At 47.8% G+C, this 16,913-nt stretch overlaps 1 protein-coding gene across 2 annotated transcripts in view; it reads right to left on the bottom strand.

Moving 5' to 3' along the window:
• Nucleotides 1–7,023, bottom strand: part of TEX2 (testis expressed 2) — a 133,107-nt gene extending 126,084 nt beyond the window's left edge. Inside the window, exon 1 of one of the 2 annotated variants that reach the window (XR_001138240.1) lies at nucleotides 6,873–6,963. The gene's annotated coding sequence lies outside the window, so the exon portion shown is untranslated. Of the gene's footprint in view, nucleotides 1–6,872 lie in introns of both variants that reach the window. The other variant, XM_012662750.1, reaches the window with a different exon arrangement.
• Nucleotides 7,024–16,913: the final 9,890 nt, after the last annotated feature.

Below are 16,913 nucleotides of genomic sequence, written 5' to 3'. Positions count from 1 at the left end.
TAACAAACACTTTGCAGGATAATTATAACTTTAATATGGCTGGGTTTGTAGTATTTTACTGACAATCCCAAGCCAGGCCAAAGAACCAAAACCAGTGACCCATTTTACGAAGTTCTCCCCTGTATGATCTGAAGGTGTGGCTGTTCCTCTCAACGAGAAAACAGCACATCAAATCTTGGCAGAGACAGGGTTCAGGCAGGTTGCACACAGTAACTCTGAGTCGTCACGTTTTGATCACCTAGTAATAAGGCCACTGGCCTCTGTCCCGTCTCTTATTAGAAAAAAGGGCTAGAAATCCCCCTCCCACATCCAAACACTAAAGCAGACAAGTGGAGGCAGGAGCAGAGGAACAACTGCTTCTGGTCCACCTTGTTCCATGTTGAGCACTGCACTCGCTGCAGACGCTCCTACAGGTAGGACCAAGTCTCCCAGGTACGGGTGCTGAACGCTTAGCACATTACAGAAAGTCCAACGCCAAGCAAGTAATTCTGCCTTAGAAAGCCTCCAGTGGACACTCCTATTAGCCGTTGTAGTTTGACCTTCAGCCCTATGGTTACTCTACACGTGGAATGATGGGAAGTGTTGACTAAGAACAGATGCTCATCCACTCCAGATCAAGTTCCCTACTGCCCCAAGAGTCAGCAGACCCTACCCTTTCTGTACATGCCAGGCACTGCTCTCAGGGCTCATTCAACGCTCACAGCCCCTCAGAGGTGGGAAACTGAGGCATGGAAGGGTAAGAAACTTCCCAAGGCCCCTCGAGTAATGTCTGGCTCTCAAGCCCCTGCTTTCCCCTCTACACTGTGCTGCCCTGTGATATGTCCTCCGGAGCCTGGCACCTTTTGGGCCTGCCCATCCCGTCTTCCCCCTCTGCCCCTTCTCACTGCAGCCACACTACATCCACATCTTCCTCCCTCTCCTGAAATGCTCTGCCCAACACTCCCAGCTGCCAGCTCTTTCCCCATATTTCTTTCTCCGTGCCCTGCTCCTTTCCTTCAGCGAAAGAGTTCACACGTGTTACAATTAATACACACAATGCATCTGTCTGTTGACTTGTTTATTGTCTAGACTAGATAATGTGTTATGTGCAGGCAGGGACCACATCTGTTTTCTTCCCATCAGATTTCCAATGCCAAGCACAATGCTTGGCCCCAGTAGATGCTCAGATACTTGTTGAATAATTGATAATCATTCTTCAGTCAGTCCTTTCAGTAGAAAGATTTCTAAATTCTCTATTTCAAGCCCAAAATGATAAATATAACCATCTTTAGGAATACTGCTTAAAAGACAGGATTAGGTCTAAGAAAGGACTGAAAATTGAATAAGAGAATGAGCCAGCTTATGTCAGCTTTAAATAGCAAAAGAGAAATGAAACTCTTACAAAAATGCATATTGTGATTCCGAAAGGTTATTTGTAAGAGTGATCCAAGGGGTGGGTTTTAATCTCAAATCCTAAGTAAGCTTATGACTGAAGACAGCACCTCTTGCCCAGTCCCATTCTCAACTGTTAAAATAAGCCGGAGAAGCACTTAGTGTGTTAGTCCCAACAATCTTCTTAGGGGAAATCTCTTAGAACCAACATTTCAGGCAAAGCCAACAAAGGTTACTTCGTTGTTTAAAAGCACCCCCCAGGTTTCCCATCCTGCCAGCTTCCACATGGAAGGCTAGATTCTTCTCTTGACTGTCCCACTTATTCTCACAATGACCCGGCCTATAGCCTTTGTTCACCAAAGAAAATCCTTTCCTTTCAAGGACTTAAGTCTTGTGCAACTCCCAGAAGAGTTATTCTTTAGGTTTAACAAAGTTCTCCCAATACAAGTAGTCCTCCCTTATCCGAGGTTTCAGTTACCCAAGGTCAACAGAGGTCCAAAAATGTTAAATGGAAAATCCCAGAAATAAACAATTTGGGAATTTTAAATTGGCGCCGTTCTGAGTAGTGTGATGAAATATCTTGCTGTACTGTTCCATCCCACCCAGGACGTGAGTCATCCCTTTATCCGACAGATGCTACCCACCTGTTAGTCACTTAGTAGACTTAGTAACTGTCTGTTATCAGATTGATTGTCTTGGTATCACAGTGTTTGTGTTCAAGTAACCCTTATTTTACTTAAGAATGGCCCCAAAGCACAAGAGTGGTGATGGTGTTAATTTGAATATGCCAAAGTGAAGCTGTAAAATGCTTCAAGTTAAAAGGTGAAAGTTCTCAACATCATAAGGAGAGAAAAAAAATCATATGCTGAGGCTGCTAAGACCTACAGAAAGAATGGATCTTCCATCTATGCAACTGCAAACAGTATATTTTTATAATTGTTCTATTTTTATTATTGTGTTAATCTCTTATTGTGCCTAATTTATAAATAAAACTTTATCATAGATATGTATGTATAGTTAAAATATAGCGTATATAGGGGTTTGGTACTATCCATGGTTTAGAGCATCCACCCAGGAGCAATACAACCTGAGTTCTAGGCTCAACTATATGCCATTGATCTTGCTGTGTGATTTTGGACAAGTTATTTAACTTCTCTGAACCTCAATTTCCTCATCTTAAAATAAGATTCATAATAGTATCTACTACTCTATAGGGTATCGTGAGGTTTAAAAGCAGAAATAGTACCTGGCACACAGCAATTCTCCATAAATGATAGTTACTCATATTGTTATCACCTGTCATTGCTTTTTTTTCTGCTTTTCAAAGCACTACCACAAACATCCACCTGAGTCCTGAATGAAGTAATTTCCTTTCAACCATTTAATTTCTCAGATCCTTAGATTCATATAAATTTGTATAACCTGAGCTGCTGTTGGGGGTAAGAGGGGTCTAAGAAACCTAGTCCTCATTTTGGAAGAGAGACCTCTTAAGGCCCAGAATGGTGAGGCGACGTGCAACCAGTGTGCTGCCTCTGCCCAGTGCAATTCTGAGTAATCCACACAGCAGCTGGGAAATGTGAGTTTCTCATGGTGAAGTGGGGCTAACAGGTGAAACCGTCAGGACTGTGGCCAGGATTCCCGACATCAAGTCCAGTGTTCTCTCTACCCCACCAATGCCAGTCAAGCTCTTTTTACTTCTGTACTTTGATCTCCTAGCATCCCTCTCGTTAATGGTGTTTCATGGACATTTCATGCAATGTAATTAAGCATTATTAGGAGTTTGGAAAGGAGCAACACAGAATCTTGTACATAACCTTGAGTTGCTTTAAAACTCACATGTAAAATATTCACATCAGTGTAGGTTTCCAGCCTTCTTACAACAACATTTATTTTTAACTTGGGATTTGAAGTTGACAAAGACCTTAATGAATAGGCAGGACAAAAGGAGCTGTCTGTCCATGGCTCGTTAGCTCCTAAAGTTAATGCTTCTCACAGGGACAAGAGTCAGCCAAAGGACAGAACTCCAGGCAAATTGGAAAACATTCCTCCAGCCCACAGAGCATGGATTATGGCATCTTATGAGATGCTCCCAGCTTTCCCCAGCTAACCGTTCCTTCTGTCATTGGAAAGCGCCAACTGTTACTGGGTGCTCACTAAGCCAGGCCATGAGCAACCTCATTTAATTCTTACAACTACCTATAAATAAGATACTACCATAGTGCATCTAATCTAAAACCACTGACTATAAGACACACCATTACTTTATGTACCAAAAAAGGAAGCCACTGCCAACTACAACTGTAAGACCCCATAGATTATGTTTTTTTCCAGAAATGTTAAGATGAGATAAATTGTAGTCTTAGCATTGTTGAAACGGCAATATCATCCCACTTTACAGATGAAGAATCTGAGGTACAGCTAAGTAATTTACCCAAGGTCACATAGCTGGTAAGCAGAGCACAGGGATACAGACCCAGTAAGGCTGTTCACCTTTTCATGGCAGTGAACTCCGATTCCTTAACAGCCTCGTAGATTACCCACAACTGCAGTGGGCAGGGAAGCAGGACACTGGCTGCTAACTTTGGCTCTACCACGAGCATAGGAGCTCATTAACTGTGGCAATTCTCTAAATATCTCTAAACCTGACCTTTCATAAGTCCACTCAAGAGGGGCACTACGCTAGACTATCTCTAATAAACTGCCATTCCTCTCCCAGGAAAAGCAATGTGGTACAATGGAAAAAGCGTGTTGTGTAATCAAAGTCCTAGATGAAATTCCTGTTTCACTATTTAACCAGCTTGTCACCCTGGGCAAGTTATTGAACTGCTCTGAGCCTCAGTTTCTTCTTCTGTAAAATGAAGCTATCACCGCCTGCCTTAGAGGGCTGCTCCAGGACTGGAGAGGATATATACAAGGGGCAGAAAGTAGTGTCCGGCAGAGTTGGAACTCAACAATGCTCTTTTCTACACTAGTCTTCTTCTGCCATGGGACAGAATCAAAGAAGCAGCACTCCCTGTGACCTCAACAATTCCCCAAGGACCCTCAGGAGATAATAAGGATCAAACAAAAGGAAGTAGACCCTGAGGATACTCAAGCAAAGAAAATGAACTGGAAGCACTTGGAGGACAAGGGACAGTGTTTGTTTAATGAACTTCCTAATTTTTGAATAAATGAATTGATAAAGAGAAAAAAAGAAAGAACAGGCACTTACCATCAGAAGACACAGGTCAATAGACATGAGGATGAATAGTTTTATACTGAACCTGACACAGAAAACTGGTCTTTGAAGATTCAGTTTGATACTGAAAGTAATCTACAGTGGGAAGAATTTCGCCATTACTCTGTTATGTTCTTACATTAGGTAACATTCTGTGTATTTCTCCCCTTTCTGCCCTCAAGGGCTTCAGAAAATCCCCAGAAAACAGGAGCTTTTAACTTGCTGGGAAGGTAAATCATATGGCATGTAGAAACAAACTCTTCACCCTTTTTTTCATTCCATCGTATCTATAATGCCTAGCAGTTTCTGGCATACAGCAGACTCCATAAAAATAAGTCGAATGAATATTTCTTTTTTGATTCCCGGCAATTGCTTTTTGTCCAATACATTCTACACATTTATTCTGCCTAAAAGCCTAATCTTTCCTGCTTCTTTTCTGGAAGCATTCTAACAACATAATCTCTAATAACAAACAGTACGTTTGGCATGTACTCTGTCTCTGATCTTCTCACATGATGATATTCTCCATGCTCTTCGGACCTCCAACACTCAGTCCAAACCAAACTCCTGAATTTTTCCTTCCTCCTGGGATCCATCCCAGCCCTTGGGTTACTTGTCCATGGACTCAATTACCACCATCTTCTGATCTGAATCAGTTTGTTAATCTCCTTCCTGTCAGGCATGGTGCCTCTTCCTGAAGATAAATGTGCAAGCAAGTTCAGTTATTTCACCCAGAGCCTTCCACATCCCCTCTCTCCAAGGCTTCACTGACACTCCCAGAGAGGCTCAAGTAACAAGAAAGAAATGATATGGCAAAAATCCCACTCTATTCCCATCACCTCAGGAGGCTTACTTGTTTTCCCTAAGTGTACACCAACTACCGATTTGCGGAAGAATTTGAAAGAATACTGAAATAATCTATGGGGTGGGTAAGAGCTACTAGAAATGGCAGTTTCACTCTTCCAATATGACATAAGCACCCCTGTGCCTTGGAGCTCTAAAACCCGCAATCCTAGACTCCTCAAACTCCTCCCTAGCCCAAAGTTCAAGACCACCTGTCCTCTATTTTTCCTTATTGTTTTCTATTTAAAAGTGCTGGTTGCTTCCTTTCCAGCTTACACCTGGCTCCTGAAATGAATCCTCTAAATCCTTTGAGAATCATCACCAAAACATGTAAAAAGGCTCATTCCTTTCCATTCCTGTGCAGAGCTGCGATGGTGTCAAGACACTGGGACTTTAAACATCAATATGGCACGACTCCTGCCCTCAAGGAGCCCACACGCTTTTCCTTCAACTCTAAAGTATGTCTCCCTTGCAGTGTCTGTAAAATGTAGTGACAAAGTACCTCCCAGCTCTGGAGAAAGAGCGAAGGTGGAAACAGACTTTGCCCTTACATTTGATGTCCTGTAACCATAACAACCGATGGTTTAAGTAACTATCAACCCACTGAGGGGCTAAGTTTTCCAAAAATCACTTTCAAAAGGGGAAAACTCCCCTGCACCAAGTCCTGCCTCGGCCGTGCGCTCAGGGCGGCGTGTGTGGTGCAAGGTGGCCCGCCGGCCCATTCCTGCTCCAGCTCCCACCGTTTCGTTTCCGTGCTCCCCAGCCAGCAGCGCCGGCGTCCACCGTCACACCACGCTCCCAGCAGGGCACCTGGCGTTAGGCCTCAGCCCAATGTCACTTGTTAACCTTCCGATCCTCCGTGTTTCGGCACGCCGCCGCCTCCCTTCCAAGCACACAAACCACTCCACGGCCACCCGCGTTTCCCAGGAGTTGGAGAAAAACAACCGAGGCGCAGCCAACCTCTGACAGATACGCGTAAAAGTAACTGCGGTTCTCCACTTCTAAGCATTTCGAGTGTGGGCGAGGGGGGTGGCAGGAACCCGGGACCCCATTCATAAAACTGTAAGCCGTTTTTCTTTAGCTTGCGTGTGACTGTGCCTCCCTGCCCGGGGCAGAGCCAGGAGCCGGGCGCCCAGGACCGCAGTCTGGGGGGACGGGCCGGCGGGCACCTCCGGCCGGGGTCAAGACCACAGCTCCCGAACCGGGTCCAGGAGAAGGAAGGGTTTGCTTCTGGGCGTCGCGGGTGGGCGTCCCGGTCAGAACCTGGGCCATGACAGCGCGGTGGGGGCCGGCCCTCGCGCTCAGCCGAGCCAACGGCCGCCGAAGCCAGCCGGTACCCTGAACCCTGCGGCGTCGGGCCGCCCCCAGCCCGGGCCTTCTCCGCCGGGCGCTCCCTCCCCCGCCCACACCCACGCCCACGCCCGGCCCCAGGCGCGCTCACCCCAGATCCGCTGGCTCCCTCATTGTACTCCGTCGGCGCCCGTGCTCCGCGGCCGCCGAGGCTCGGGCTTTAGCTGGGGCTCCGGCCCGGGTCTCGCAGCCCGCCCGCCCCCGGGCACTGGCCGCCCCGCCCCGCGCCCGCGGCCGCCGCCACCAACCAGAGGGCGGCGGGGGCGGAGCTAACGGCACGGCAGGCCCGACCAATCCAACTTCCATCACGCGCCTAGGAGCGGCCGCGGAAATGGGCGGACGATTCGTCAGGTCTATGAAAGGGGCCACCGCCCTCGGGGCAGGGGAGAGGGGCGTCGGGAGGCTTACCTGGAAGAGTCCCGAGTGGAAGGACTAAGAGTTTCCCTGTCCTAGCCGCACTGCAGCGCTTTCCCCTGCTCTTTGCACTTAACTTCCTCTTCCTGCAGCCTAGCAACAAGTGCCCTTGCAGGGTGGGTGGAGGTGGGGATGGGGAGAAAGGGAGGCGTGGGAAACTGAAGCTCTGAGAACCAGGAATGTCCCGCTGGGCAAATTCATTCGAATTTGGGTTTTAGAGGGCCGTCAGACATCTATCCCCGTCCAAGTCCAGAAATTGGCTTTCAAAGGCAAATTCCCAGCCTCCCCCAGTATGTGCTTCCCCCACCTGAGCACGACATCCAGTTCCGAACTGACCCTATCACTGGTTCTTAGAGCTCATCTAGTATAAACTACTCCTTTTAAAGAAGCAGTATCTGAGGCCCAGAGAGGTAAAGAGACTTCTGTAGGTAAACTCTCACCTAAAATGAGCTTCCTGAGATGGTAATGTTCATTTTACATTTACCACCTGTGAACCCGGGTGGCGGGCCGGACTGGCACATGGGGAGAGTTGCCCTGCTTATCTGTATTTTCTGTCAATCAGAGCGCCTTCTACATCAGTGGGTCCCAAACATCTGCATCAGGTCATCCTGAAGGATTTTAACCAGCAGATGGTTAAGTCCCACCCCAGAGCCTCTAATTCACGAAGTCTTGGGATGACCTGGGGAAAATATGCATTCGTTTTTTTCAACACCCCTCCCCCCAGGTGATTCTGATGCGGTGGTACAAGGGCCATACTCAGGCTCATATTTTGAGTCTGTCATAGTCATGAAATTCAAATTCAACTGCCAAAAGAAAGCTAAACTTTTTATCCTCAAAATTAGTAATATGGTTGGGAGATTGTCTAGTAAGAGTAGAGATCACCTACTGAGACACTCAGAACAGTTCCCTGAATGGGTCATGCCAAGAACTGAATGTAGGACACTGGACCAGAATGAAGCACCAGCTGAAAGCTTGAAATCCTGGCTGGGGGAAGGGCAAGGTTGAGGTCTCCAGCCCCGGAAAGCCAGTCCAGTTCTCTGACCAATGAGACAATGGGTAAATATCCTAATGGCAAACACACCCTTGCTCACTGTCATCACCAGGCCCAGTCATAACCCTGGAAGGATGCCCTGCCCCTCTGGTGCCTCATTCCAATGCTATCAAGCCCTGCCCACGCTTCTGGGCACATTCCTCTCCCCCTCCCAGTGCCCCGGACACCTGTGTGACCCAGAAGTCACTGCCCTCGAACTTGGAGGTCAGCCCCTTCCCACCTAGACCCCTCCCACACAGATTTCAGGCTTTTGGAATGGCCTCCACGGAATGACCCTGATTTTGCTGTGATATCTGGTGGGTGCTGTGTTTGCCAAGGACAACTCTGCACACAGATAGATCAGCTTTATCAGGACGGAGACTTTAGGTTACAGACATCACTGCCTGGGATCACTGCTAGCCTCCATTGGCCTTTCCAAAGGAAAAGGAATTCTTTTTCTGAGACAGAGTCTCGCTCAGTTGCCCTGGGCAGAGTGCAGTGGCATCATCATAGCTCACTGCAATCTCAAACTCCTGGGCTCAAGCAATCCTCCTGCCTCAGCCTCCCAAGTAGCTGGAACTACAGGCACGTGCCATGACGCACGGCTAATTTTTCTATTTTTAGTAGAGATGGGATCTTGCTCTTACTCAGGAGGATGCTAGGCTCAAGTGATCCTCCTGCCTTGGCCTACCAGAGTGCCAGGATTATAGGCGTGAGCCACTGTGCCCAGCCGGAAAAGGAATTCTTGTCCCAGTAGGAGAGGGCTTCCCCCATAGATGTCTGGAAATGTGCACCTAGGGCAATTATCAATGAAGACACAGCCTGAAGAACTCCTTGGCCACATCCTCAAACCCCTACCTAAGAGAGAGAGCGAGAGAAAGGGTGGGGGCCCTGGAGCTGCACCCCTGCAAGGGTCCTTGGAAGCTGGCAGTGTGCATCTCAGAGTGTCAACCATCCTCCTTGCCCATTCCAAACTCCACATAAATGTTAGATTAATGAATACATTATCAACCTAACCCCAAACTGGGGCCAATAAGATATAGCGTAAACACTTAGGAGCCCTTCTTTTTGAAAAGTGAGGAATTTGGATGCTTTGAAAAATAAATGAGGCCAGGAGCGGTGGCTCATGCCTGTAATCCTAGCACTCTGGGAGGCCGAGGTGGGAGGATCCCTTGAGCTCAGGAGTTCGAGACCAGCCTGAGCAAAAGCTAGACCCCCGTCTCTACTAAAAATAGAAAGAAATTAGCCAAACAACTAAAAATAGAAAAAATTAGCCAGGCTTGGTGGTATGTATGCCTGTAGTCCCAGCTACCTGGGAGGCTGAGGCAGCAGGATCGCTTGAGCCCAGGAGTTTGAGGTTGCCATGAGCTAGGCTGATGCCACGGGCACTCTGGCCCAGGCAACAGAGTGAGACTCTGTCTCAAAAAAAAAGAAAAAGAAAAAGAAATGAATATACATTAACATAATAATATTAATATTCCCTACCTATTAAAAGGTTACTGTGCACTAGACACTATGCCAAGTCCTTTGCACGTATTAATTCAGTGAAACCTGTATAGTAGGTATAATCATTATTTTCGCCATTTTGTGGATACAGAAACTGAAGCTCACAGAGGATTGGTGATGGGTCCAAGAGAGCAGGGCCAGTTAAAGGAAGAGCCAGCATTCATGACCCTAACCAGGCTCCTCCAAACTGCTCTACCCCAATGCCTGCCAAAATGCCGTCTTGCTACCAAAAACAGGATGGATAACATCAAAAGGCAAAAGAAGCAAATATCACTAATCTTCATAGAAATGAAGTATACAGGAGCACTGCCTTGGAGTTTAAGTCCCATCGCTCTAACTTACATCTGATTAACCTTGAACAAGTCATAAAATTAAATCTCTTTGAGTCTCAGATTGCTTATCTATAAAATGGGAATAACAAATTTTGCCTCCTTGGGCTGGCCTAAAAATCAAATCAAATGAAGAATATATATGAATATGTATGTAATTTGAACTTAAAAATGAAAAGATTTAGAGTTTGGCATCTCTGACTCATTGTAGTGACCTATGACAAAGGTCAGAGATTGTGACGCTAAATTCAGATATCAAGCCAGATTCTTCACTTTGTCCCCCAATAGCTGCTCTATATGTTCAGCATGTACGAAGTGAACTAAACTTTTCCCACCCCCAGTAGGATCTTAGGTCACAGAAATGCAAGCCCACGTTAATACTCTGCCCTGTTTCCCTGCTGCCACCCCCCCACCCCTCACCCCAGGCTCTCTCACAACCCAGGTTTCAGCCATTGGTTAAGCCAACGTAGGTTCTGGTATACTTGAAACATTCCCAATTATGACATTTCAAGATAATCCCTACTTTCTCATAAACAAACAAAAAATGCTCTAAGATTTTTAATTCCGTTTTTGACGCTGCATTGCACTTTTGGAGGGAGAAATGGTTAAGAAGTATAGAAAAACAAAAAGTTGATCCACTTGTACATCTAACAAAGGTTGGGGTCCATTCTGCCACAAGCTGCACCATTAATCAGGAATCACTGAGCGCTCAGTAAGTCTCAGGTGGCGTGCTGGGCACTGGGAATGGAGACAAAGGCACCTGTGGATGTGTCCAGGTGAACTTGAGACACTAGATCTAGTACAGAAAGACTCACATGTTGACAGACCATTATAGGCTTCCTCAGAGGTTAGCCCAGGAGCTATGGGGGACACAGAATAGGCTCTTATAACCCCTGGGGAAGCCCAATAATGTTTTATGGGTGGCCAGATGAAGGTTATTACAAAGAGAAACCAGAAGGGTGATAAAAACCCAAGTAAGAGTGTCGTCACCAAAGCCAAGGGAGAAGAGATTGGAGGAAAGAGTGGTCACAGCAACAGACACCTCAGAAGGGTCAAGGTGGAAGAGGTCTGAAAAGTATAGTTTGGGATTTGGAAATTAGAAGGTTATTAGGGTCACTGACAAAAGCAGTGTGGGGGCCGGGGCGCAGTGGCTCACGCCTGTAATCCTAGCACTCTCGGGAGGCTGAGGCAGGAGGACCGCTTGAGCTCAGGAGTTCGAGACCAGCCTGAGCAACAGTGAGACCCCGTCTCTACCAAAAAGAAAAAGAAAAAAAAAATTAAATTAAAAAAAAAAAGCAATGTGGGAGGGTCCGGAAATGCAGAGTCCCTAGGACTGGGCTGAGGAGAAGAGCTAAGGAAAAAGGAGAATGAAGAGGGTAAGCCGCAGAGGACGGATGGGGCAGGGTCCATGGAGGCCCGAGGGAGCAGGGGAGTGGCCTGGGTCAGGAAGAGGGTTTCCTCTCCCACGGACATAATCTGGTTGCAGATAAGGACAAGGACAGGCGTGAGGATTCATTCACAGGTGCAGGGCAGGAAGCAGAGGGAACTGTTTTAGCTCTAAAGTAGGAAGCAAAGTCATCTCTTTAGAGTCGGTGGGGAGGGGATAACAAAGGGACTTTGAGGGAAACCGTGAAGGACTGGAAAAGCCACCAAGAGGAGCAAAAGAGGGAGCTGCCCAATAGAGAGGGAGGCCCTGCAGGGAGGACTGTGTGTTTGCGGTGGCACCAGGTCTGGGAGTTGGATGGAAGGCTCTCTGGGGCTTGGCCTCTGGGCCTAGGTACGGACAACCCAGGGTCAGGGTCAGGAACAAGAGAAAGGCGACGCAGCTGGGGGCACTGAGGATAAGTGGCTGAGGTATAGGTCATGGCTTCTATGCTGGGTGGAGACAGGAAATCCAAGGAGGAGGAGGTGGCCGGGAGGAAACGTGCGGCTGCAGGAAGGATGAGAAGAACCAGATTGTTCCTTCGGGGGGCTGCGCTGAGGTTTGCATGGGGGAACCATTCTGAGCGATGATGAGCTCAGGTGTGGCCATGGAATTGGAGTTTCTAAAGATGCTCAGCTCCTGGGTTTCCGCCTCCAGGTCCCTTTATGGGGAATAATCAGTCTGAGGACCAGGCGGCCCCCAACACTTTCTGTTCACGCGGCACCAGCACTGGGTCGACTCTCCAAGATGGGGCGGGGAGAGCATCGTTCTGTGCTGATTTTCCTTCTGAAATGAAAACCTGATAATAATCAGATGGACTCCCAACAGCCTCGAGATATGAACATTTGTGGGAAGAGCTCCTTGAGGGACATCGTCAGGGGCTTTAGAGACGCCTCGCCCGGTGGGTTGACACTCTTGCGAATAATGCCAGGCCATAACGGAGCAGCAGACAGTGGTGGTGCCGATTATTTACTTTGCTAATCAGCCTGAGACCCGAGGTTATTAAATATAAATGTCTCAAAGCTCTGTCATTCCAGGATCCACCGGGGAACTGTGGCTTCTAATTGATGTGGAGCATCGCCAGAGTGGAATTTCCAGGGAGCAAGACCAACATTTTCCTCCACGTCTGTCCTGACTCTGTGCCTGGCCTCTCAGTGCCCTTCCCACTGCTCTGCACAGAGAACGAATTTACCTGTCAGCAGATACTCCCATGCTTTCCCTATGACCTTGACATTGTCCTCCATCCTTGCTGCCTTCCAACCACAAGGCTGTCTGCTAGTGACCACCGTCCTCCTGCCGTCACTCTAGCATGGGAAATCCAATCTCGAGCTTGCCTGGAATCACCTGAGAGCATGATTCTTACTCCAGGGATGGAGTGTTAGCAGCACAGCCAGAGGGTGTCAGCCCCAGCTCTGCAGCTGGGGCCTCTTGGTCCCCACCAGAACACAGTAGCAGCAGTGGGAGGGCCCAGCTGGCCACTTAATGACACATCCATCCACCTAAACACAGAGGAAGGTTGGCTTTTTTCTTTTTAACCTTGAAAAGGTGATTTCTACATCCTGATATAGAGTAGCTAGAAGTAGGAAACGTCAGCTCCCCACCGGGTTGTTAAACAGAATCGTGAGTAGAGATGATGGGATTGCTAGCCTTTGTCATTTCCATGTGGCTACTCGGCGCCTATTTTATCCAGAAGACAAAGACGGCCTATATTTGAGTGAGAGCTTAGGCGAAGAAAATGTTTGAGTCTGTTTTGGCCAGGGTTGCCCAGAAAGCAGAGCTTGAGACAAAAGCTCACTTGCAAATACATTATTGGGGAGTGTGAGCCCAGGGAGCATAACTTATGCTCGGGGATAAAGGCAGAAGCATCTGTCATTAGGGTGGCCACATTCCTGGCTGCTTGATCTGGAGGGACTGTCTAAGAAGCCCGTGAGAAGCATCTCAGGACCCACCTCTGGGGCAAAGGGGAAAGAGAGGGCATTTGTCCACTGGCTCCTGCTCCCACAGGCAAAGGGTCTGCACAGGGGCCTCAGCCCTGTTTCCAGAATGCACTGGTTTGGCACTGCGTGGGTTCCCATGCAATCTAAACTGCAGTGTCAAAGAAGTGCCCTGGACTGGGGCTGAGAGGTGCCATCTGCAGGCCCGAGGCAAGAGACTGTTTGGTTGCACCTGCCAGAGCTGGTAGGAGCATTTACAGATCTGGCCACCGCAGCAGCGGCTGCAAGGATCTCAGGTGGTGTTTAAGAGGTGTCTGGGAGAGAGACTATTTTCAGAAAGAGGGACCTTTAGCTATACAAATTTGGAGCCAAAAAACCTGTCATCTTAGGACAGAGGGATATCAAATGTCTTTTAACATTATAATATTCTTTCTAGGGAGGTAGCATGAGGCTAGTGGCTTCAGGGTCATTTCAACCTGGGCTCAGGGTCTGCCTCTATTATTTCCCAGTTGTGTGGCCTTGGAGAAGTTATTGAACCTCCCTGAGCTCCTGTTTCCTCATCTATAAATTGCAGACGTCCACATCCTATGTTATCGTAAAGATTCAGTGTACATAATTACTTGGTATAGCATCTTTACATAATAGATACCCAAATAATGGACGCTGTTGTTTTTCACTCTAGAGAAAATAACTGGCCATGGAATGTAATGCCCGCAGGAAGACAATGGGGTGATGTGCTTAAGCCTCAAAAATAGAAGTGAAAGAAAATATCACATGATGGCAGGAAACCAAAAAGGACTTCTAATATCCAAACAACCAAACAGCCTCCATCCCCGTGACTACATATCTTGGTGTTTCCAGGATAGCATCCATTTCAAATATTCTCTCTTGTTGTCCCAGTGCATGAACTCATATGGGAGATACAGCCACCTTGATCTTAAACCAGAAAACAGCATTGTAGGTCTATTCTATCGAGAGAGGAAAACATCAGCCCTAGTTTCCTCTGCTCCACCTAGCCTTGGGGTGTCGGAAACAGAACCCTTCTTTCCCAAGGAGGTTTTTCCTCTACCAGCTCACCTGAGGAGGCAGCTTTGTTTGCACAGGTGAGCTGATGAACAGCCACAGGACTTTCAGAAGAACCAGACACTCGAAGCACAATGAACACCACGCAGTAGAGAAGGAACCAAAGTGCACAGGTGGAGGGCTCGCCCCAGCCCGAATCTCCCAGCAACCCTCTCTCCTGCCGGGCCTGTGGGATCCACCGCGGCAGGAAATGGTTTTTCTCTTATGAATGTGATAGAAGCTCGTTTCAGAGTGTTTTTAAAATACAGAAACATAAAAGGAAGAAAAAACTCATTTTCTTAGGACCTAATAATAATCATCAACATTTTGTATTTCCTTCCTTTCTAAAACACGGTTTGTTTTATATAACTGTTGTTTTACACTATACATATACTATTTTGTATTCTCTATTTAAAATGTAACATTGTAACATAATGAGCAGCAATATGGCATAAGGCAAAAAAGAGCTTGGCTTGGAGGCTGAGGGTCCGAGTATTGATCCCAGCTCTGCCGCTTACCACCTGATTGTGGGCATACAATTTACCTTTTCTGAGCCTCAGGTTTGTCATCTGTATAATGAAGATGATAGCCACATCCATTCTCTGCCCCCTAGTTTTCTGTGTGGTCCTCTAGACTGTAGCCACTGTGAGCAGTGAGCCCCTTCTGACTGGTCCTCTGCTGAGTCCCTATGGCCTGGCTCTGGCGGATTAAAGATGGCCATAAAGTCTTGGCCATTCCCTCCATCCACAGCTAGAGTTTATTTCTCCAACTCTTGGAATCTTGGGCTGGCCTTGCTTGGTAGCCAGCTTCCAAAATGGTCCCCTGTCATTCTCACTTCCTGGTCACTACTGCCCTTCCATAATCTCCTCCTGCCATGAGTCAGGGCTGATGTGTGTGACAAAGAGTATGGTGGAGGTGACAATGTATGACTTCTCAGGCTAGTTCGTGAAGGGCATTTAGGCTCCTGCCTTGGTTTCTTGGATCCCTAGCTCAGGGAAAAGAAGCTGTCAGGTTGTGAAGACACTCAAACGGCCTGTGGAGAGGCCCTTGTGCAGAACTGAGGACTCCTGCCAACAGTAAGCGCAATTTGTCAACTACGTGAGGAGATCCTTGGAGATGGATCCTCCAGTCCCAGTTGAGCCTTCAGCTGAGTGCAGCCCTGGCCAACATTTTGACTACAATCTCATAAGACACCCCCAGCCAGAATTGCTCAGAAAAACTCCTCCGTAATTCCTGACCCACTGGAATTATGAGAGATAAATGTTTATTGTGACTTTAAACCACTAAGTTTGGGATTGTTTGTTATGCAGTAGTAGCTAACTAAAACACCCTAAGATTGGCTTTGTCCAACAGAATGCAGCAGCAGTGATATTCCGGGACTTCTGAGTCCAGGCCTTAAGAAAACTGAAGCTTTCACTTCCTGCCCTTGGAACCAGCCACCTGCTGTGAGAAGCAGCTCAGGCCACCAGGAGAAGCCACAGAGAAGAGAACTGAGGAACTCCTGGCGAATCTCCCAGCCAACAGTCAGCACCAACTGCCATCGCTGTGCATGAGCCATCTTGGAGGTTCCAGCTGAGTTGCGCCCTAGACAACCGCATTCTTAGCTGTCACCACAGCGAGCAGAACACAGGCTGAGCTCAGTCAACGCACAGAAATGTGAGAGCTAATAAAATGGCTGTTGTTTCCAGCCCCTGGGTTTTGGGGTGATGTATTCTGCAGCTCCTGGCACCTAACTGGCTCTTGAGAAATATCTGGAGAATACATGGATGACTCTTGTTGGGTCTCAGCTTCCTGTTTTAGAAAATGGCAGGTGTTGTTAGACCATCCATGCTTTACATCCTCTGAGTCCCCATCTCTCCGCCATGTCAGCTGCTTACCCCGCCGCCTGCCACAGGGTCATGCTTTATTCTTGCAGGAGGATTCCGCTGTCTGTGGCATCTCTGCTCTTGCCCTATGCCAGTTCCTCCTCCTTTCTTTCTGAGGCATGCACACACCTGGATGCTTGCTTCCTCGAGAGGCTCTCCTGGGGTTCCGATCACGGGGCTGGGTGATTTGGCGGGAGTAGAGTGGCACAGGCCCTCCGCCTTACAGGCCACACCTGCTCGGTTCAGCCAGAGGAGACTGGAAACATTCCCAACGCGTCCCTGGGACACACAGGCAAAGAGTAGGACAAATGCAGACTGTGTTTGCCATCTACCCTTACTCAAGGCCAAGTCTTGTAATTATCTTTTGGTTAGAAAATGACTGTTCTCTTTCGCTGTGTCAGGGCCAGGGTGAAGTGTCCTAAAGTAGAGACGAGGTCTCTGCTTCTGAGAAGGAATGCTTGGCCTCTGGTTTATCAGGGTTTCCTTGTTTGCCACAGAGGCACCACAATGACTCTTATTGGCAGTGCCTGCAGGCATTTGAGAGGGGGGGTAGATCTCTAGGATTCCCA

The sequence above is a fragment of the Propithecus coquereli genome, unplaced genomic scaffold, assembly GCF_000956105.1.
Source record: "Propithecus coquereli isolate 6110/MARCELLA unplaced genomic scaffold, Pcoq_1.0 Scaffold119, whole genome shotgun sequence".
In the NCBI taxonomy this organism is placed as follows: domain Eukaryota; kingdom Metazoa; phylum Chordata; class Mammalia; order Primates; family Indriidae; genus Propithecus; species Propithecus coquereli.
Note: the sequence above shows the minus strand (reverse complement) of the source record. Positions and strands in the feature narration are given on the sequence as shown.